This window comes from Dendrobates tinctorius, unplaced genomic scaffold (genome assembly GCF_039654945.1).
Source record: "Dendrobates tinctorius isolate UK_male_01 unplaced genomic scaffold, ASM3965494v1 ptg000171l, whole genome shotgun sequence".
Classification (NCBI taxonomy): domain Eukaryota; kingdom Metazoa; phylum Chordata; class Amphibia; order Anura; family Dendrobatidae; genus Dendrobates; species Dendrobates tinctorius.
The window spans coordinates 932,095-954,218 of NW_027361838.1; positions in this window are offsets into that span (position 1 = coordinate 932,095).

A 22,124-nucleotide genomic window follows, 5' to 3' on the forward strand; every position below is an offset into this window, starting at 1 on the left:
CTGGGTGTATGGGTGGACGACAAACTCACATTTAGTGGCCAGTGTCAGGCAGCTTCTGCAAAGGCAAATAAAATATTGGGATGCATTAAATGAGGCATAGAGGCTCATGAGGAGAACATAATTTTACCTCTATACAAGTCATTAGTGCGACCACACTTAGAATACTGTGTACAGTTCTGGTCTCCGGTGTATAGGAAAGACATAGCTGAACTGGAGCGGGCGCAGAGAAGAGTGACCAAGGTTATTAGGGAACTAGGGGATCTGCAATACCAAGACAGGTTATTGCACTTGGGGTTATTTAGTTTGGAAAAACAAAGGCTTAGGGGTGATCTTATTGCAATGTATAAATATATGAGGGGACAGTACAAAGACCTTTCTAATGATCTTTTTACGCTTAGACCTGTGACAAGGGGGCATCCTCTACGTCTGGAGGAAAGAAGATTTAAGCATAATCACAGATGTAGATTCTTTACTGTAAGAGCAGTGAGACTATGGAACTCTCTGCCATATGATGTTGTAATGAGTGATTCCTTACTAAAAATGTAAGAAGGGACTGGATGCTTTTCTTGAAAAGTATAATATTACAGGTTATATACACTTGTTTCCTTGATAATGTGTTAATCCAGGGAGCTAGTGTGATTGCCGTATGTGGAGTCGGGAAGGAATTTTTTTCCCCAATGTGAAGCTTACTGGTTGCCACATGGGGTTTTTTTGCCTTCCTCTGGATCAACATGTTAGGGAAGTTTAGGATAGGATATGCCTTGAACTAGATGGACTTAAAGTCTTCCTTTAACCTTAATTACTATGTTACTATGTTATTATGTAACAAAGTGGTATAAATTTCAATATAGTAGAAATAGTATGATGGGGACTGACACATCTTCCACTACAGCTATCCCAGCAAATTGACACCCAGCCAAGAGTGTACACATTTCCAAAAATTAGTGGCAGATGCCAATGAAGTGGCATCAATTTCACCACCTACCCCATTTAGACTTCGATCACCGAGCCTAATCCCCCTTCCACCTCAACCTCGCTTTTTCCTAGTCATGTTGTTCAAATAGTGTGCTATGTGCATAGTATTAGTGTCACGTCCGCCATGTCTGTTTTACCTCATGACCCCTGGAGTGGTGTGTACGCGCATCTCATGTCTGCTATCCTGCATGTTCCCTAGAGCAGTGTGCACACTCATCTCATGACTGTTGGGCTGCAAGATGCCTGCGTTTCTGCTCTGCCTTCTGTGATCATCTCTGTGTTCCAAGAACCCCTGATCATGTGTCCTTCCTTGGCTCCAGCGATGTCTGGTTTTGCAATCATCTCTGCATGTCTGGAACCCCTGATCATGTGACCTTTCCTAGGCTCCAGCTCTGTCTAGTTCTGCAATCATCTCTGCATGTCTGGAATCCCTGATCATGTGACCTTTCCTAGGTTCCATTACTGATTGGTTCTGCAATCACCTCTGCATGTCTGGAATCCCTGGTCATGTGACTGCTCTCTGTGATCCTGGAGGATCTGAACTGGAAGTTCTCCTGTTGTGAGTTCATTTTTCCCTTCACCAGTGAGGTCTGATGAACTCCCTCTTCTGGCGAAGAAAGGTAGTGAGGCTGATTACCAAACAGCTGAGCAGGTAGATGATGACTGGGTCACAGGAACTGATGACTGGATATAAGACAGCCGACGCCCTGCTGCCTTGCTGGCGATCTTCCTGCTGGATTCTTGGAGACCAGTCTGATGTCTGCTTCTCAAAGCTAAGTTTTGCTCTGCCTTTTGTACACTTTAGTTCTGGTTTTGTTTGCCTTGTTTTTTGGAGTTCAGCCATCCCCGGCCGGGGGTGAGCTGAATTCCATTTTTGTCTCTGATCTGTTGATCTCTGGCTCTGTCTTCAGAATATACCTGAGTGCTGATATAGTCTTTTTGAAGCCTAGCGACTTCAGGGCCTGTTTTTCCTATCAGTCTGTTGGTTCATTTTTGGATAGGGTTTTTGCGGATTGCAGACAGCAGCTTTTCTATCCTGTCCGATTTAGTTAGCTTGGGCCCCATCATTTGCTCAACCTATCTTTCTATCTGTGTTAGTGTTTTTCATCTTGCTTCACAGTCATTATATGTTGGGGGCTGCCTATTGCTTTGGGGTCTGCTCTGGGGCAGTTTAGATTTCCCCTTTCTGTCTTTAGGCTAATTTAATTCTCCGGCTGTGATCGAGGGGTCTAGGGCACCGTAAGAACCCCCCACGGCTACTGCTAGTTGTTGTGGATAGGTTCAGGGGTCTGCAATCCGATAGCTTCCAACTTCTCTGGTTTTCTGGACTTAGCTATTATTTTTGTTTTTTCCTCCTTCGGTGACTCATCCATAACATTCTCCCCTGGTCTTGACCCGGAAGTACTGGTGCTATGGGGCTATATCAGACCGCCCCTCCCTATGGTCAGGGCCTAAGTATTGTGCTGCTTCCCTGCATGGCTGTTTGATCTGCTCGGTCACTCCCTGTATTCTGTGCCCCTGCACTCTGCCCTGTTGTGCGTCTCTGCACACGCTCTGTGCTTGTACTCTGCCTCTTGTCTCGTGCCATGTCTTGTGTTGTCTCTCGTGCCATGTTTGTCCTTTCCTTGCTTTGCCTTGTAGTACTTCTGCTGTTCTCTGCCTTAGCCTGTTTTGCTTTGTCTCGCCTTAGCTATTCTTTGACTTGTAGTCCTTCCTCTGTTCTCTGCCTTAGCCTGTTTTCGCCATGTTGTGTCCTTGCTCTGCCTTGCCTGTTTCGCCATGTCTGGTTTTTGCTATTCTGATCCTTGTAGTACTTCTCATGTTTCTTGTCTCAGCCTGGTTTTCCGTAATCTGGCCTATTGTGCTCTCTTGCACATTTCTATGTCTAGTCACAAGGCTCTGCCTTGGCCCGGCTCTGGGCTTCGGCCTACGCTCCGCTGCTAGACCCTGTCCTCTGGTGCTCTCTAGCACACTCCCTGACTAGTCCCAAGGCTCTGCCTTGGTCCGGCTCTGGGCTTCGGCCTACGGTCCGCTGCTAGTTCTATGTCTCATTTCCTGGCTAGTCCCAAGGCTCTGCCTTGGCCCGGCTCTGGGCTTAGGCCTACGCTCCGCTGCTAGCTCTATTCTCGCTCTGATCTGACTGTGTTTCTGTCTCTGTTCCTCTCCGTGTTCTGCTCCCTGCCTTGCCTTACCTCGCTCCCTGTCTTGCCTTCCCTGAACCCCAGCGTGGGTTCCCTCGCCACCTCCTGTGCCTTGGTCGTGCCTCGTGTTTGTGTACAGCCGTGTGCACTGGCCAGTGAGGCGTGCCTCCTGCGTGGCTCCTAGCATGCACCCTGCCTTGAACCCTGGCATCGCTCCTAGCATGCACCCTGCCTTGAACCCTGGCTTGGCTCCTAGCATGCACCCTGCCTTGAACCCTGGCGTGACTCCTAGCGCGCACCCTGCCTTGAACCTTGGCGTGGCTCCTATCATGCACCCTGCCTTGAACCCCACCCCTGGCGTGCCCTCTGCCCGCGCAGGACTCTGCCTTGAACCCTGACCCTGGCATGTCTCTTTGCACACGCAGGACTCTGATTGTTTCTTGTGCTTTGGCGTGTCTCTACACACGCACCCTTTCTTGTTTGTTGTACTTTGAACCCTTCTGTCTTGTACCTTGTGCCTTGGCGTGTCTCTACACATGCACCCTGTCTCATTTTTTAAGCCTTGAACCCTGGCGTGTCCCCTACACACGCTCCTTGCCTTGCACCTTGCTTTGTGCCCTGGCGTGTCCCCTCCAGCACGCATCCTGCCTGGAATCCTGCCTTGGACCTCGGCGTGTTCCCTAACACGCACCATGCCTGGAGATCTGTCATGCCTCCTTGCCTGAACCCTGGTTTGCCTGCCGGATGCCCGGAACCTGCCGATCGCTGCCAGAGATCGTAGGCCTGATGACTGTGGCCTGATGTCTGGAGCTGATGTCCGCAGCCTGATGCCCTGATCGTGTTGATCGTTGCCAGCTGTCTGGAGTCCGATGCCATTGTGCCTTTACCTGTACCCAGGCGTGCCTCCTGGCCCGTACCATGCTATGGACCTTGGCGTGCCCACGCACGCACCCTGCCATTTTGCTTATTTTCACATTCGCACTGAATGTTATCCTGAAGTTCTTAATAAAGATACCTTGAACTTACCTCTTGTCTTGTCTTGCTTCCTGCTCCTCCTGGTCGTCAGACACTTTGCATATAGTGTTCCCCTGAGCCGGCCATCTGGTCCCAGCAGTCGTGGTGGCTCACCCCGTTGGTCTTGCCCCTGACGCTCCCTGTATAGGGGGTGGTTTCTCACAAGGTAAGCTCGTCCTCGGTGGGTGGGTGCCACGACCCAGAGGGTCCACTCAAAAAATCGGCTCAGCAGAAGCTGAGTCTGTCACAATTAGCAACTAAAAATTAGATTTTTTTACTCTGCACCACCTCTACACAGCTGAATTTCAGTGCCACTAAATGAAAATGTTAAATATGGCATGCTTAATCGAGTCAGTCACAGGAAAAAAAAAATTCTGTGTGGATAAGGCCTGCATGACAAAGAAGATGTGCTGCAAACAATTTAAAATTGAGATCCCCTACTGTTGGAAGTAACAGAAGAATTTCTTGGGGCCTGTCGATAAGGCCTGTTTAAAACTGACTAGATGCTCAAAACAATTTCAAAGTGACATGTCCCCTACTTTATGAAGTTAGTAACATAATAATTTTTTGGGGTGGGAATGGGAAAGTACAACAGCATCAATAACAGGGCGGCTATGTTAAGTACAAGATCCAGGATCCAGCCTACAACTATTACTCATCTACCCAACACCAATTACCAGAGAGTGTTTGATGCTCGTCAGAAGATAGGTGTAATGGATGCATGTCTCAAACTAGGCATAAAAGATGCCTGTGAGAAATTGGATGCCAAAGACGCACATAATCTAGAAGATAGCCTCCAAGCAATTAAAAAGTGACATGTCCCCTGCTGTATGACGTTAGTAACAGAAGAATTTTTTGAGGCCTGTTGATAAGACCTGTATAAGATTGAGTGGATGTGTGAAACAGTTTAAAAGTGCCATGTCCCCTACTGTATGACGTTAGTAAAAGAATAATTTTTTTGGGCGGGAATGGGAATGTACCACAGGATCAATAACAGGGCAGCTATGGGAAGTACAAGATACAGCATCCAGCCTACAAGTATTACTCATCTACCCAGCGCCAATTACCAGAGAGTGTTTGATGCTCATCAGAAGACAGGTGTAACAGATGCGCAGCTCAAGCTAGGTATAAAAGATGCCCGTGAGAATTTGGATGCAAAGAAGCACATAATCTAAAAGATAGGCTCAAAACAATTTCATACTCAAATCTCGGCTGCTGTATCATGTTTGTAAAAAAATAAAATTAATTAATTTTAATGTGCAACAGCTATGCACACAGAACAAATTCAAAGCCACTAAATGCAAAGGTAGGATATAGAGGGCTGTATCACGTTTATCAACAGAAAAAAAAATATTTTAATGTGTTTGAGGTCTGCAGACAGCTTCATATCACCGCCACAACATGACAATGTGTGATATGGCAGACTGTATCTCATTCAGCAACAGAGTAAATTAGATTTTTTTTTAATGCGTGTTAGGTCTGCAGACAGGTTCATATATCGCCACATTATCAAAACGTGGGATATGGCAGACTGTGTCACATTTAGCAACAGAAAAAATATATACTTTTTTTAATGTGCCTTAGGTCTCCAGACAGTTTCATATCACCACATCACTAAATGACAAGGTGGGATACAGCAGGCTTTTTCACATTTAGTTATTGATAAAAGTTATTTAGAATGCTAAACTTGTGCATGGAGCACAATAGAAGCAGTGCACAACGCACTTGTAGGACATGTGCCCTGCTGGCTTTGTCTGTGAACCTCAGTAATGGCCCCCCCCCCCATAAAAAAACAAAAATTATGGAAGGTAAATTTTGCAGCCACACTGGACACTATCTAGTTACACTATCTGACTGATATACAACAGCCTAGCTAATTAGCTAAAATCTTTTTGCTAACAGTGGCAGGGTCAGGAACATCATCTCTGTGCTGTTACAGTGTCAAAATGGCACTAAAAGAAGATGTCCGCTATTTATATGGAGAGGGACATGTGATTTCAGCAGCCAATGACACAAACCATTGTGTCAGGACCAGTGTTGAGCATTCCGATACTGCAAATATCGGGTATCGGCCGATATTCGCGGTATCGGAATTCCGATACTGAGTTCCGATACTTTTTGCATATCGAATACCGGAATCTGAAGTTCCCATAATGCTATGAGCCAGTTTGATTTGATTCAGCCAATGAGGAATCCAAAGAAGTGTGGGCACATCCTGTTAGGCATGTAGGCATGTTAACTAATGGCATGGCTGTGATTGGCTGCGAGCAGACCACCCAGCTGCTCCTCCCCCAGACACATGCTGAACAGTGATCTATGGATAGTGAAACTAGTGAGGGAGGAGGAAACGACAAGTTCTCATTTCAATGCCAGAACACCCCCCCGGACGTTTATCTTAGAAGCAAGAGATGATATCTTGGAAACCGTGCAGACTAGCCACAGAAGGTAAATTACTTATTGTCAGAATTCTGCAGCACTGAGATTATGTGAAAAGCCCAGACAACCTGTTATGTTATGTATTTCCACAAAGTTGGATCACCCACCAGGGCTGGTGGGGTACTCGGTACCGGGCCCGTTGGTTTCAATGGGAGATGTCACGGTAGCTGTGACCCGGTCCGTGGCCCTGGGCATCCATTGTAAAAGGGAAATGTTGAACGTGTGGATGATGATTAAAGTTTATGAGTGAATGATTCGTGGCGCCACCTTTGGTGTTCAGCAATGAAGATGTTAAGCCGACGCTGCAGACAGATCGTCTGGGACAGATGGTGTGGTGCAGCAATGATGTTGTGGCCCTCCACAGGTAGGGCTGTAGTCCCAGGGCAGTGTAGATGGAGAGGTAGTGAAGAGACGTAGATGGTGCAGTGCCAGGCACAGAGATGTAGCAGTGCTGAGTGTGTTGGCGCAGGAATAACTGGAGTACACCAGGGCATGTAGTTCCAAAGCTTTACTCACAGTCTGTTGTGCATACAGGCGCCCGCATCCGTGCCGTGTCCTCCGGGTCAGGGGCTCAGTCAACCTCCAAGCTAGATGAAGCACTCCGTTCCAACACTCTGCCAACATGTGCCTTTTCTGAACGTCTCCCTCTATTGCTACACAACCCCTTTAACATAGTCAATATCTTTGTAACTCCGAACGTCTAAAAAAAAATTAATTCCTGCTATTCCATTTGATTGGGCTAAACCTCTATGCCTTTAATGTCTCCTCCACCTCCCCCAATACATTCTACATTATTCTTAGTTGTTTTCCTTCATGTAGAATTAACCTACAAGGAAAGAAAGGGTTTATTTTAATTCCGATATTTCTGTCCCATTGACTTGCATTGGTTTCCGGTATCGGAATCAGCGATATCCGATACTTTTTGGGTATCGGTCCGTTCCAATCCGATCTATCCCGATATAGGAAGGTATCGCTCAACACTAGTCAGGACATTGTGGGTGTTTCCTGTGTCCTGATTGGCTAGCCGTAATGTGCACACATAAAGTTAGGGGAAAAAATGGCTGCTGTGCTGTGCTTACAAGAAGGCCGCGACTCTGGGCTCTGAAAACCCCCTTCCTTCATGAAACACGTGCCAAATGCTCATGATACACAAGAATTATCATTGCTAAAGTGCTGAAAATATTTTTGTGGCAACGCAAATATATTCTCACACTTTTACTGAATGTTATCGATTTTATCAGGCTTCCGTTCACGAATCCGAATATACCATATTCGTGCCGAATTTATGTTTGGAGATCGTTTTCCAAACAAATTTGCTCATCACTATTAATGATCTCAAGGCAGCTGATACCACAGTCACCAAGAAAACCATTGGTAACACATTACGCCTTAAAGATTTAAAATCCTGCAGTGCCCGCAAGGTCCTCCTGCTCAAGAAGGAATATGTGCAGGCCCATCTGTAGTTTGCCAATGAACACGTAGATGATGCTGTGAGTGATTGGAAGAAGGTGCTGTGGTCAGATGAGACAAAAATTGAGGTCTTTGGCATTAACTCAACTCGCCGTGTTTGGAGGAATAGAAATGCTGCCTATAACCCAAAGAACACCATCCCCACTGTCAAGCATGGAGGTGGAAACATTATGTTTTGGAGGTGTTTCTCTGCTAAGGGCACAGGACCACTTCACCTCATCAATGGGAGAATGGATGGAGCCATGTACCGTAAAATCCTGAGTGACAACCTCCTTCCCTATGCCAGGACATTAAAAATGGGTCGTAGCTGTGGCAACAAAGGAGTGGCTCAAAAAGAAGCACATTAAGGTCATGGAGTGGCCTAGCCAGTCTCCAGACCTTAATCCTATAGAAAACTTATGGAGGAAGTTGAAGCTCTGAGTTGCCAAGTGACAGCCTCAAAATCTTAATGATTTAGAGATGATCTGCAAAGAGGAGCAGACCAATATTTGTCCTGACATGTGCGCAAACCTCATCATCAACTACAAAAAACATATGACTGTTGTGCTTGATAAAAAAGGTTTTGACATCAAGTATTAAGTTTTGTTTGCCAGAGGGATCAAATACTTATTTCTAACTGCAAAATGCAAAACATTTTATATAATTTATACAGTGTGATTTTATGGATTTTATTTTTGGTATTCTATCTCTCAATGTTAAAATTAACCTAACCTTAAAATTGTAGACTGTTCATGTCTTTGTCAGTGGGGAAAATTTACAAAATCAGCAAGGGATCAAATACTTATTTCCTTGTAAATGGATGAGTAATTGAATCCAGATACATTTTTCAACGCTTTTCTGAATAGTTTTTATACCGCCAAAATTTACCCCAAAGCACAAAAAAAATCTATGGATGAGACATTGAATCCAGAAATATTTTTGAACGCTTTTTTGTAGTTTTATATATCATTATACTGTAACAATAGACGCATTCAACTGTATGGATGAATAATTGAATCCATAAAAATGTATTTAACGTAATATTTTGAAAATGTAGTTGAGGTACTTCTATACTCATAAAGGTATTTGCAGAAAATGTAAAGCTAGGAAATAATTACCATATTTTATGCATTATAAGATGCACTTTTTTCCCAAAAAATGTGGGGGTGAAATGGAGATGCGTTATGAATGGGTCACCGAGGAGGGACAACAAAAAGCTAAGTCCCAGAAAACCAGAGTGATTGGTCACTATGCAGATTGCAGATCCCTGATCTTAACCACACAGCTAACAGTAGCAGTGGAGTGTTCCTACGTTGTTCCTAGACGCCTCGTCACCGCCGGAGGACTACATAAACCTAAAGCAAGAAAAGGGAAAACTAACTGCCCCAGAGCAGACCCCAAAGGAAAAGACAGCCCCCACACATGTATTGAGGGTGAAGCAAGATGAAAACACATACACAGGAAGAAAAATAGGCTGAGCAAACGATGGGGCCCGACTAACTAGAAAGGACAGGAAAGGAAAGCCACTGTCTGCAATCTGCCAAAAAACCCTACCAAAAATAATGTCCAACACGTCTGATAGCAAAATTAACCCTGAAGTCACTAGACTTCTCCCACTATATCAACACTCTGAAATATTCTGAAACAGAGCAAAAAAGAGGCCAATCTAATAAGGGACAAAAAGGCAAATTGGCAAATACAGATAAATAGGAGTGGAAGTTCAGCATAGCCCCAGCAGGGGCAAGCTGACCACACAAGAAACTGAATTGACCAACAAGCGCAAGTGTGAACATTAGCAAAAAACAAACTTAACTTAGGAAGACTGGAAGAGAGCTGAAGTCCAAGACCTGAGAAGCAGACTGAATCACCAGCAGCAGGCTAGGGCATTGGCTGTCTTATATCCAGTCTGATACTCCAGAGATCCAATCGTTATCCTTCTCATCAGGTGGCAGATCACTACCACTTAAACCAACCTCACTACCTCCTGTCACCACCAGAGGGAGAACGGAAGGAGAACTCTCAACAGGAGGAGCAGAAAATGAGCTCATAACAGGGATGCATCTTATAATGCGTATATACCTTACCAGTACCATTGCTGCAGGCTGGGATGAGGGGGTGCCCACCAATGCTGCTGCCTGGGGTGTCCCCTGCTGCTGCCCGGGGTGTCCGCCGCTGTGGCGGGGCTCTGCCAACATTTCTTAAAAGGCCAGAGCCCCCCCGCAGTTTCATGGTTTTCTCCTGTGCGGTGGACTGTGGGAAAATGGCCGCCAGGGGGCGCTGCATGCGCGGATGGAGATCTTCTAAGTAATTAGAGAAGCGTGCACACTGTGTATTTCTGAGGTGCTGGCGTAACAGACCAAAAGGCCTCAAATCAATAGAATTAATGTTCACCACACACTCAAGTGGAATGACTTGCATAAAGAATAAATTTTATTGTGATACAAATATTAAACCAGGGAGCAGAATTACAAATTACACCTATAATCGCATTTGTAATTCTGCTCCCTGGCTTAATATTTGTATCACAATAAAATTTATTCTTTATGCAAGTCATTCCACTTGAGTGTGCGGTGAAGATTAATTCTACGGATGGAGATCTCGGCATCAAGATCTCGGGAGATGTGATTTCAGCGCTGAGATCTCATCTCCCGAGATCTCCTGCTTCCTGGAGCCTGAGTCCTAGGTGTCTGTGATATAAGTGACCCGGCTTCTGGTAGTGATGGAGCTCTCAACATAAAGAAGTGGGCAACAGTCCCCTGTGTCACAAGCATCATTACCTGCTCCCGCATAGGATTTGAGGAACCCCATGGAATGTACGATCCAAAAAATGGCCTTGTGATCAGCCAGGTATGGTGGTCTGTAAGATTCTGCTCAAAGCAGGAGCTGACATGCCTCCTCCCTGAGCATCTACACTAGAGTTTGAAATATGTGATTCAGACTGAACCGCCAGCAGAAGATTCTCTATACACAGGCAAATGGGAACACTGGACGCCACCTAACCTGTGATCCAGTGGTGTCTGTCTTTTTAAGTATCCAAAAAAATTGGTCTGCCATAGTTTTGTGCACCTATAAAAAGGACACTGCTGAACAGAGGCCAGAGTAATAATGCTGCCTCATTATTGTAATTGGATAATTTGAGAGTGTCATCTGAATCAAGTCATTCGAAGATTTAGATGAAAACCCCAAAGTAAGTGCTCATCATAGAGAACAGGATAAATGTGATCCAAAATGTTATGTAAAATGTCAGCAGTAAAAGCTTCAACTCAGTCTTCAAAAAAAATCCCCAGATAGGTCCATCATCTGTTAACTGAAATATTGGGAGCTTCCACACTACTGGTAACACAAAGGATTTGCAAAAGCTAAATGGCTCCCCCAAAAAGAAATCCAGTGAATTCTATGCTCCCAAATCCAAATGTCCTCCTCACTTCTGAGCCTCTGTGTGCCAGTACTGTAGTGATGAAAGCCCAATTAACTTACAGGGTGCGTGTCAGTATGAGCTGGGCACAATGTACGAACACTATAATGTACCAGGCACAGTAATGTACAGGGCACTACAACGGCAGAAGTGCAATTGCTGTTTGCTTCTGGAAAACACTCATGGAGTCAAAATTGTCACTACACCTGTAGATAAATTGCCAAAGGCGTATTTATTAAAAAAAATGGGGTCAATTAAGGCGTGATTCTGCTCTTCTGGCACAAGAGTTAAATAGCTCTTATTCCCCCCTGAGTATTGCCGTGTGGCTAAGCAGTACTGTCCAGACACATATACCAGAAATTTTGTAACAAGTTTTGGTGCCATTTTAATTGATTTCCCTGTGTGAAAATGTAAAATCTGGGGTTAAAACAACTTTTTTTGGTAAAAATGTGATTATTTTTTTATTTACCAACCAATGGTATAAGGTTCCATGACACACCTGTGTTATGAATATGATCACTGTACCCTCAGATGAGTTTAATAAGGAGTATAGTTTGCAAAATGTGGTCATTTTTGGGAGGTTTCTGCTGTTGTGGCATATCAGGGGATCTGCCAATGTGACATGGCAGCTACAAACAATAACAACAAAATCTGCACTATAATATGGCGCTCCTTCACTTCTGAGCTTTGTACTGTTCCTCAAAATTAGTTGTTGACCATATATGGGGTATTGGCATACACAGGAGAAATTGCACAACAAATTGTACCATTCATTTTTGCCTGTTTATACTTGTGAAAATGAAAAATTTGGGGCCAAAGCAACAATTTTGTGGAAAATTATCATTTTTTAATTTTTATGACTCAACGCTATATAATTCTGTGAAGCACCTGAGGGTTCAAGGTGCTCACCACACCTCTAGATAAATTCCTTGAGGGGTGTACAGTAGTTTCCAAAATTGAGTCAAATGTCAGGGGTTTCTACTATTTTAACATATCAGGGACTCTCTAAATGAAGCATGGCGCTCACAGACCATTCTATCAAAGCCTACACTCAAAATCGTCCCCCGAGATCTCAATCTGCGCATGCACCACCTCTGGAGGTCATTTTCCTGAAATCTACCCCAGGGATATCATTGGGAAAAGAGCAAAAAAAAGTTTGAATATTGAGAAATCTTCACAATTTTCTCCAAATTTTCAATATTTTCCAAATAAACACAAAAAATAACAACATAAATTTACCACTATCATAAAATACAAGGTATCACAGAAAAAAAATCTCAGAATCACTCAGATATGATAAAGCACTCCAGAAGTATTACTTTACAAAATGACAATGGTAAGAATTGGAAAATTTGGCCTGGTCAGGAATGGGAAAAAAAGGCTTTGGTGCGATGGGTTTAAAAAGTTATTTGGTCTAAAACTACAAGTATGCAATCACTCGCTCTGAGGATTCTCCAGTATAGCCGCTGGGAACAGCAGTCATGTGACCCCAAGAAAATGATATGCATACCACTTGCCATTTTCCAACTAAATGGCCATGGCCTCTCTCAATTCAAGGCTCACAGAGATACTGCAACAGAGAGGGGCCAGAAGATAGCGGAGTCTGGTTTAACAAACTCCTGCACTGGTTAGAAATACTTCACCATCTTAATAAGCAGTGCAAGTTTTTTCCTTGCTGGCAATGCAAGGGTTAACCTGTTCAATTGAAGATCCTGGAGCTTTCCTATCTAGATTGACTCAGATGTTCAGTGTGGCTACTCCCTTTTGCTATGTATGCTCGCCTATAGCACTTAGGTATTGCCAGTGTTAGTTTTTGCTGCCTGGTTTGGAGTTGGAGATGTAGTTTGTGATTAGACAATGGGTTTGGAGATTTATTCAGGAGATTGTTGCTTGGAGTTTTGCTTATGTGTCCATCCTCATCCTCTTCTATTTTATTTCTCATTTATTTTACTTCTCTAAGTTATTTGGTGAGAGTATTTTGTATGATTGTTATTTTTATTTATCCCTTTCTGTCTTCCCTTGTTTGTCTAGTTAGTGTTATCCTATACACTTTAGCTTTCCACCTCCCTGTGTATTGAAGGGGACAGATCAGGGTTGATAACAAGGCACGTGAAACCAGCATCTCCACCTACAGGAGTAATCTGCGGAACAGGGATAAATAGTGCGCCCCTATTTTTTTTTTAGGAAAAATTAAAAATTAAAGAGCAATTCTATTCTTTTTCATACCATTCATCATTCAGTATTATTGCCCTCTTCATTCAAGTCGATGCAATCATGTCAATACCAAATTTATATTGGCTTTTTATGTTTAGCCTCTTTTGCACAAGAAATTACTTTTAGAATAAAAATCTTTATTTTTGGTCACCATAATATAACCTACAAAAAATAAGATAGCTAGCCTATTAGCCAGTTTGAATAAAATAAAGAAGAAACGAGGTAGAGACAGTCAGACTAACAGCATATAAACACAAAAGCTACAAAGAATGAGACTGTACATATATAAAATGGAATCTTTATTGCTAATAAGAACAAGATAAAAAGTCCAGAAAACAAACAGTAAATGGTGATGGGTAACATCATGTAGAAAACAAGTTCCACAAAAGATTAGGATGTAACTAGTGATATATATACATTTCAGAACCAAATTTGCTATGACAATCTAGTGCTAAGCTGTTTATACATAAGAAAAGGCGAAGCAATGCAATTCAATGTCAACTACAGTAACACCCTGAATGACAAAGTATCAGCAGTAAGAAAAAATATTAAGGATTAGTGCTGAGATCTTCATCTGCCCATGCGCTGCCTCCCAACGGCCATTTTCCAGGAAGGAATCCAGCGCACATGCACAGGAAAGCATGGATGGAAAGGCAGAGCCCCCCACGCAGCACGGGACAGAGCGCGGTGGCGGCAAGCACTGGGGGACCGAGCGCGGCGGCAGCACCCGGCAACACCAGGGACAGAGCGCGGTGACAGCAACACCCAGAGACAGAGCACAGCGGCAGCATCAGACACCCACAGCGGGGCTCCGCACAATGGAACACCCCCTCATCCCAGCCTGCAACCTGCAGCAACATTCCACTCCTGCCTCCTCCAGCAGCAACCCTTGGAACCCCGCTTCACCGCAGCCAACCACCCCCGGTTTGCAATACGACACATGGATTATAAGAAGCACCACCATTTAATTAAAAAAAAGTTTTTTTCCTATTTTTCTCCTCAAAATTTGGGGTGTGTCTTATAATCTGGAGCATCTTATAAAGCAAAAAATACCATATTTGAAATGCATTCACTGTATAGGAGGAAAATTGATACAATTTTATAGTACAGGTCATCACAAATGCAGCAATGCCAAATATTTTACAATTTTCAGGTTGGTTTTTTTTACAACTAAACCATATTTTTTAACTAAAAAAATGATTTTATAATTTTTATTTCTACATTTTTTTTGCTAACGTATCTACTGTGCCTGTAACTGCGCCTAATTTCGGGTAAGTCTCTACAATCTGGATGTACAGTCACGTTCATTTGTATGAAGGCGTTAAAGATCTTGAAGTTCACCTTGAGTCCTAGCAGCACTTTTGTTCACATTGATTCTTTTTTTTGTTGGTATTCTTTAAATACAGCAGTGTTGTACTGGCTGGTGGTCAGACTTGAAATCACATGACACGGCTGCCCAAAAGAAACGAGGTACAGTGGGAAAAAAAAGTATTTAGTCAGCCACCAATTGTGCAAGTTCTCCCACTTAAAAAGATGAGAGAGGCCTGTAATAGACATCATAGGTAGACCACAACTATGAGCATCAAAATGAGAAAACAAATCCAGAAAATCACCTTGTCTGATTTGGCAAGATTTATTTTGCAAATTATGTTGGAAAATAAGTATTTGGTCACCTAAAAACATGCAGGATTTCTGGCTCTCACAGACCTGTAACTTCTTCTTTAAGAGGCTCCTCTGTCCTCCACTCATTACCTGTAGTAATGGCATCTGTTTGAACTTGTTATCAGTATACAAAACACCTGTCCACAATCTCAAACAGTCACACCCCCAACTCCACTATGGTGAAGACCAAAGAGCTGTCGAAGGACAGCATAAACAAAATTGTAGCCCTGCACCAGGCTGGGAAGACTGGATCTGCAATAGGCAAGCAGCTTGGTGTGATGAAATCAACTTTGGGAGCAATATTAAGAAAATGGAAGACATACAAGACCACTGATAATCTACTTTGATCTGGGGCTCCATGCAAAATCTCACCCCGTGGGGTCAAAATGATCACAAGAATGGTGAGGAAAAATCCCAGTACCACACGGGGGGACCTAGTGAATTACCTACATACAGCTGGGACCACAGTAGCAAAGGCTACCATCAGTAACACACTATGCCGCCAGGGACTCAGATCCTGTAGTGCCAGACGTGTCCCCTTGCTTAAGCCAGTACATGTCTGGGCCCATCTGAAATTTGCTAGAGAGCATTTGGATTATCCAGAAGAATATTGGGAGAATGTCATATCGTCTGATGAAACCAAAGTTGAACTGTTTGGTACAAACAAAACTCTTCGTGTTTGGAGGAGACAGAATGCTGAGCTGCATCCAAAGAAGACCATACCTACTATGAAGCATGGGGGTGGCAACATCATGCTTTGGGGCTGTTTCTCTGCAAAGGGACCAGGACGACTGATCCGTGTACATGAAAGAATGAATGGGGCCATGTATCGTGAGATTTTGAGTGCAAACCTCCTTCCATCAGCAAGGGCATTGAAGGTGAAATGTGGATGGGTCTTTCAGCATGATAATGATCTCAAGCACACCGCCAGGGCAAAGAAGCAGTGGCTTCGTAAGAAGCATATGAAGGTCCTGTACTGGCCAAGCCAGTCTCCAGATCTCAACCCCATAGAAAACTTTTGGAGGGATTTGAAATTCTGTGATGCCCAGCGACAGACCCAATACATCACTGCTCTAGAGGAGATCTGCATGGAGGAATGGGCCAACATACCACCAACAGTGCTTGCCAATCTTGTGAAGACTTACAGAACACATTTGATCTCTGTTATTGCCAACAAAGGATATATAACAAAATATTGAGATGAACTTTTGTTAATGACCAAATACTTTTTTCCACCATAATTTGAAAAATAAATCTTGCCAAATCAGACAAGGTGATTTTTCTGGATTTGTTTTCTCATTTTGACTCTCATAGTTGTGGTCTACCTATAATGTCAATTACAGGCCTCTCTCATATTTTTAAGTGGGAGAACTTGCACAGTTGGTGGCTGACAATACATTTTTCCCCACTGTAAATGTATGGCAGCAACTGAGCAGGGATGACAGAAATGACTTAGCTAGAATACTGCATGTATGTTAGCATTATTTGCAGCAAAAAAATGCTACGGGGTTACTTTACCTTTTATTAAACATTTCTCAGAACGTGTAATAAACATAATCCCGACAAATATATATGAATAGCCACACGTAACTCAGCAAAGCTGGAGTTTTTTTTTGTTCTAGTTAGCCAACCTGCCTAAAAACACATTCACAAATTTTATCTTGTGAAAATTATATAGGATTTAGTGGGATGTGGAAGCATGAAATTGAAATAACAGTTGCACATAAGGGCAATGAAATATAAATCCAAACCCGGTTATATGTAAAACGTTATTCTATGCAGTATTTTGGCTGATTGCAGATACTATTGTTTACTTGATTTTAAGGATAGCTACATTGTACTAAGCAGTTCTTGGGAACATGCCGGCTGAGCTTGGCGTTCTTGGAAATATCTTTGCATTATTAATTTAGTAGGAAATAATTGAACTGGGTGGAAAGAATAGATTTTGATTTATTTTCTTATTGTTACAGTATACAGCATTCAGTGTGTAAACCTGAAAAAGATAGTAATTTGCAAGTCAGTATACTGGTAAATCATTCCACAATATACTAACAAGTTCACAGGAAAGCATCATACTGTGACTGTTCATAAAGGGAATTCAAATATTACTATAAGAAGATTATGCAAATGTAAAATGTTAGTTATTTGGGGAACTAAGTGATTTGATTGTATTACCTGTTGTGCTTAGTAATAATTGTGAGAGTATCTTTATTAGAAATCAGCAAGGAACAATCATATAGGAATTCAAATGCTTAAACTAGTAAAATCACTAACTTTAGTGGATGAGTAATCAAAGATTCTCTAATATCTATCTATCTGTCTATCTATCTATCTGGGGTTGACATGCTTAGCTGCTTTTTCAAGTAGACACAGGAACACTTTGATAGTGAAACACCTGTTGGTTTATTAAAGTCAGCATAGATCAAACCAGGGTTCAGGAAAACAAAAGCCGAGCCATCCTGGCTTAGAGGAAAACAAAACAATCAAAGTTCAACAGAGTCCTTTCTCTGCAAGTTTCGCCTGCAGACCTCTGGCAACATCCTCTGCTCCTCCTTGAGCCACGTAGGAGTACTTCCTCTCCCAATGCACACCACCCAGACTGTCTCTCATGTCCAGGTATTTAACCAGGACCATGTGATGATCACATGACTGTGACATCACTGTAGGTCCTGCTAGTACACATGCCATTGCTGTCTCTGCAGGAGGGCATACGGTGAGCACCCTCCCACTCTATGGATGCTCACTTTAAACTAGCCCATTTATAACTTTAAATTAGCCCTCTCAGCACGTAGCGTGCTGGAGGCAAAAATGTGCAGGTTTTACATCACTGACCACAGTATGCGCAGTGACACGTATCTCCAGTCATACACTGTGCCAGTGACCCTGTCACATATTCCACTTATGAGAAAATCAGGGAATTCGGGAGAGAGAATCTGCATTGCCATGTAACCTCCCTGGCCTATGCTCTACAGGGAAAGTGAAGACTTTAAGGACTAAGAACCACCTAGTCACCCTTGTGTTCTTACCCTTCTTCTCTCTCAACCATCTCAAAGGGGCATGGTCTGACACTAATTTAAACCTACATCCTGGCCCATTTTATAGCTATACACTCCTTCTCAACTATGGCGTAATTCTTCTCTCAAGAAGAGAGTTTTCATCTCAGATACAGGATGGGATGCTCTTCTCCATTTATTTCCTGTGACAGCACAGCTCTCTAATTAACTCAAACTTCCAAACACATGACATCATCATATGGGCAGTCCAGAATTGTTTAAAGGCATAGTAATCTTAGTGTATGTAAACTTTTGACTTTGCAGTAAGTAATAAAAATGCCTTAAAACATTCTCTCTCTAATTATTCTGGCATATGGCAAATATTAATAATTATAGTAATCCTAATTGACCTAAAACAGGAAATGTTTATTCTGATTTCATGTCAGATATTGAGGAAAACATGCATATGTGTCTTTTTATATAGTGTATGTAGTTTCAACTGTGTGTATATATATATATATATATAGCACTCCATGGTTCAGCACCACCCTATATCTCCTCCCTCATCTCAGTCTACCACCCTACCCTACATTCTGCTATTGACCTGAGTTTAATATCCTCAATAATCAGAACCTCCCACTCCCATCTCCAAGACTTCTAACATGCTGCGACAATTTTTTTGAATGCACTAACAGGGATCATTCGATTAATCTCCAATATCCACAGTTTTAAGCATGCTCTAAAAACACATTTCTTCAGACTGGCCTACCGGTGTAGTGATGAGATTGCAAATTGTGCCATTACATCAGCTGTCCCAGGCTGAAGGTGTAGATGGAGAAGTGTGTGTGGGAGAGGGAGACAATGAATGTCCCCCTAACAGTCTTGTTGGTTTTAAAGACTCTGCCAATAACCCCAAAAAGGCCATTTGCACAACCAGCCATGCCGTCATCAGTAGGGGTAGCAAAACTACCAGCCTTACCACAACCATCATGATCAGGCATATGGCAGCAAAGCACCTGACTTTGTTGGTTGAACACCAGGCTCCATGAACAGTGTCTGCATGTGATTCCATTGTTTCTTTCGCTGTTGTGCGTGCAAGCCAATCCCTTGTCCATGGTGCATGCAAAGATGCCTCCTGCCCTGCATCTGTAGTTGCACACAAACTCAACTAGCACCATTAACACGCACCTCCACGTCCTTGTCCCAACGCAGCATTCAGTTGTCCATACCCCAATCCTTGGAACGCAAGTGGAAACATGCAGCCAACGCCACAGTATTAAATTCACACATTTTTCATCTGCTTGTGCTTGAAATGTTGCATTTTAGGCTCATTGGAGATGGAAGCTTTCCCCAACCTGATGGCGGTGACCATAGCTAGGTACTCGGTCCACAACTCTTTCTCCCGGTCTGCCATCACGATATTACGTAAGCAAGCACGTGTCCCACAACATTACCCGGGCCCTCAACAATGCTGTTACAAGGAAAGTGCACCTAACTATGGAGACGTGGACAAGTCCTTGTGGGCAGGGATGGTACATCTCGCTGACAGCACACTGGGTTAGCGTACAAGAAGTCATAACCTAGTCTGACATTGGGAGACCATGTCACAGATGTATGGAGGAGACAGGTTGTGCAAGACTTTGGATGTTATAGTTAGGTTTTTGAACTGTAGCCTATGGGCAATAGGAGGGCATTGAAGGGCCTGGCAGAGGAGAGGCTGGGGAATAATGGAGAGACAATTGGATTACTCTGGCAGCAAAGTTTAGGATAGATTTGAGTGTTGCAAGAGTGCTAGAGGGGAGGCCAGAGAGTAGAAGGTTGCAATAGTTGAGGCAGGAGTTCATGAGGGCGTGCTGTTATGAATGGGTCACCGAGGAGGATTGCAGGACCTGGCTAAGCCACCAGAAAACCAGAGAGCTTTGTAACTAAGTGGATTGCAGACCCCTGATCCTATCCACACAACTAGCAGTAGCCATGGAGCGTACCTATGATGCCCTAGACAGCTCAGCACAGCCGGGGAGCTAACTCAGCCTAAAGCAAGAAAGGTGAAATCTAAACTGCCCCGAAGCAGACCCCAAAGGAATAGATAGCCCCCAAACATATATTGTCTGTGAGACAAGATGAAAACACAAACGCAGGCAGAAAAATAGACTGAGCAGATGATGGGGCCCAAACTGACTAGACAGGACAGGAAAGGACAGACACTGTCTGCAATCATGCAAAAAACCCTGAAAAATCCAACATGTCTGATGCATAAAAAAATACTGAAGTCACACAACTTCACCCCCACTATATCATCACTCTAGTATATACTGAAAGCAAAGTAAAAAGAGACCAATTTAACAGGGGACAGAACAAACTGACATAAGCAGCTGTTAGGGTCGGCAGAACGCAGCAAATATAAATAATAGTAGGTACGTTCGCCGCCCGGGGTCCACCGTGCGGTAGGTGACAAGACCGCTGCTGAACAATGGCAGATGCACCTAGTAGGTGCGGGACTGCGCTCGGGTTAACGTCACCCGAACGCTAAAGCAAAGGCACAGGCCCTGTTAGCGTCACAGAGGCCTGCGTGTGGCGTCGCAGCCGCGAACACCAATAGTTGCTGTTACTACAGCGAAGCGGCAGAGAAAAGCCGCAAGCGTCGGCGCCGAGGGCCGGGCGCCGACGGACGCTAGTGTAGGTGTGGAGCAAGTGGCGTGTAGCTCCCCACAACCCTGGAGCTGATTATTCACACTCGGTCACCACTCGTAATATCAGAGGGTAGGGGTTTCATAATGAGTCAGACACCAGTCCATACATCCATCACCATACACACACAGAATAATATGCTACACTAGCGCATGGCCGAGCCGCCATGCGGGCTTTTTATAGCCATGCGCTTCCAGGACCATCCAGTACTTTGGGAAGGACCAATCAGATCCGACATAGGACCTGGACATGTGACCCCTGCTCTCCACTGAGAGGACAAGTTGCGGGCATGCCCAGTAGCACGGCATGAGGACTTAGCCTCTGGAGCAGTTCCCTGCAAAGCAGGTTGCGCTACCATTGCTGCACCAGAGGTGGCAGCAACATCCAGGCTCACAGAACGAGTCTGAGGGGAATGCCTGGCTCACCGTGATTGCTGAGCAGGAGTCTGAGCGGTCAGAGGAAAATGAGAGACCGCAGGATGTCTGGCTCTGGATTCGCGCTGTGCAGTGCCAGGAATCCAACACCTAACATTACCCCCCTCCCAGGGCCCCCCCTCTGAGCCTCGCCGCGATCAGGAGCGGTGCATGTTTTTTTTCCACCGGCTCCCAGGTCCGAGCCTTGGGCCCATGACCCTTCCAGTCCACCAAATAAAATTTTTTGCCACGGACAAACCTGCGCCCCACGATGGCGTTAACCTCAAACTCATCAGACGATAAGTCTGTTGACCCGGCAGATGACTCAGAAAACCGGACCATGTGAACTGGTTTGAGGAGGGACACATGGAACACGTCCGAAATGGCCAAATGTGGAGGAAGAGCCAGGCGGTAGACCACCGAGCTAAGTCGCTCGAGGACCTTGAATGGTCCAATGTATCGCGGTGCGAACTTGGGAGACTCGACCGGCAGTTTAATGTTTCGGGTGGAGAGCCATACCATGTCGCCAGGGGAGAAGCTTTGCGCGGGCCGCCGATGTGTGTCGGCGGACGCCCTCATCCTTTCTTTAGATGCCCGGATAGCATCCTGAGTGCGATCCCAAATGTCCCGGGCCTCCACTGCCCAGTCTGCCACCCTGGAGTCGGTGGAGGACACTGGCATCGGGACAGGGACGCGTGGATGTTGACCATAGTTTAGGAGAAAG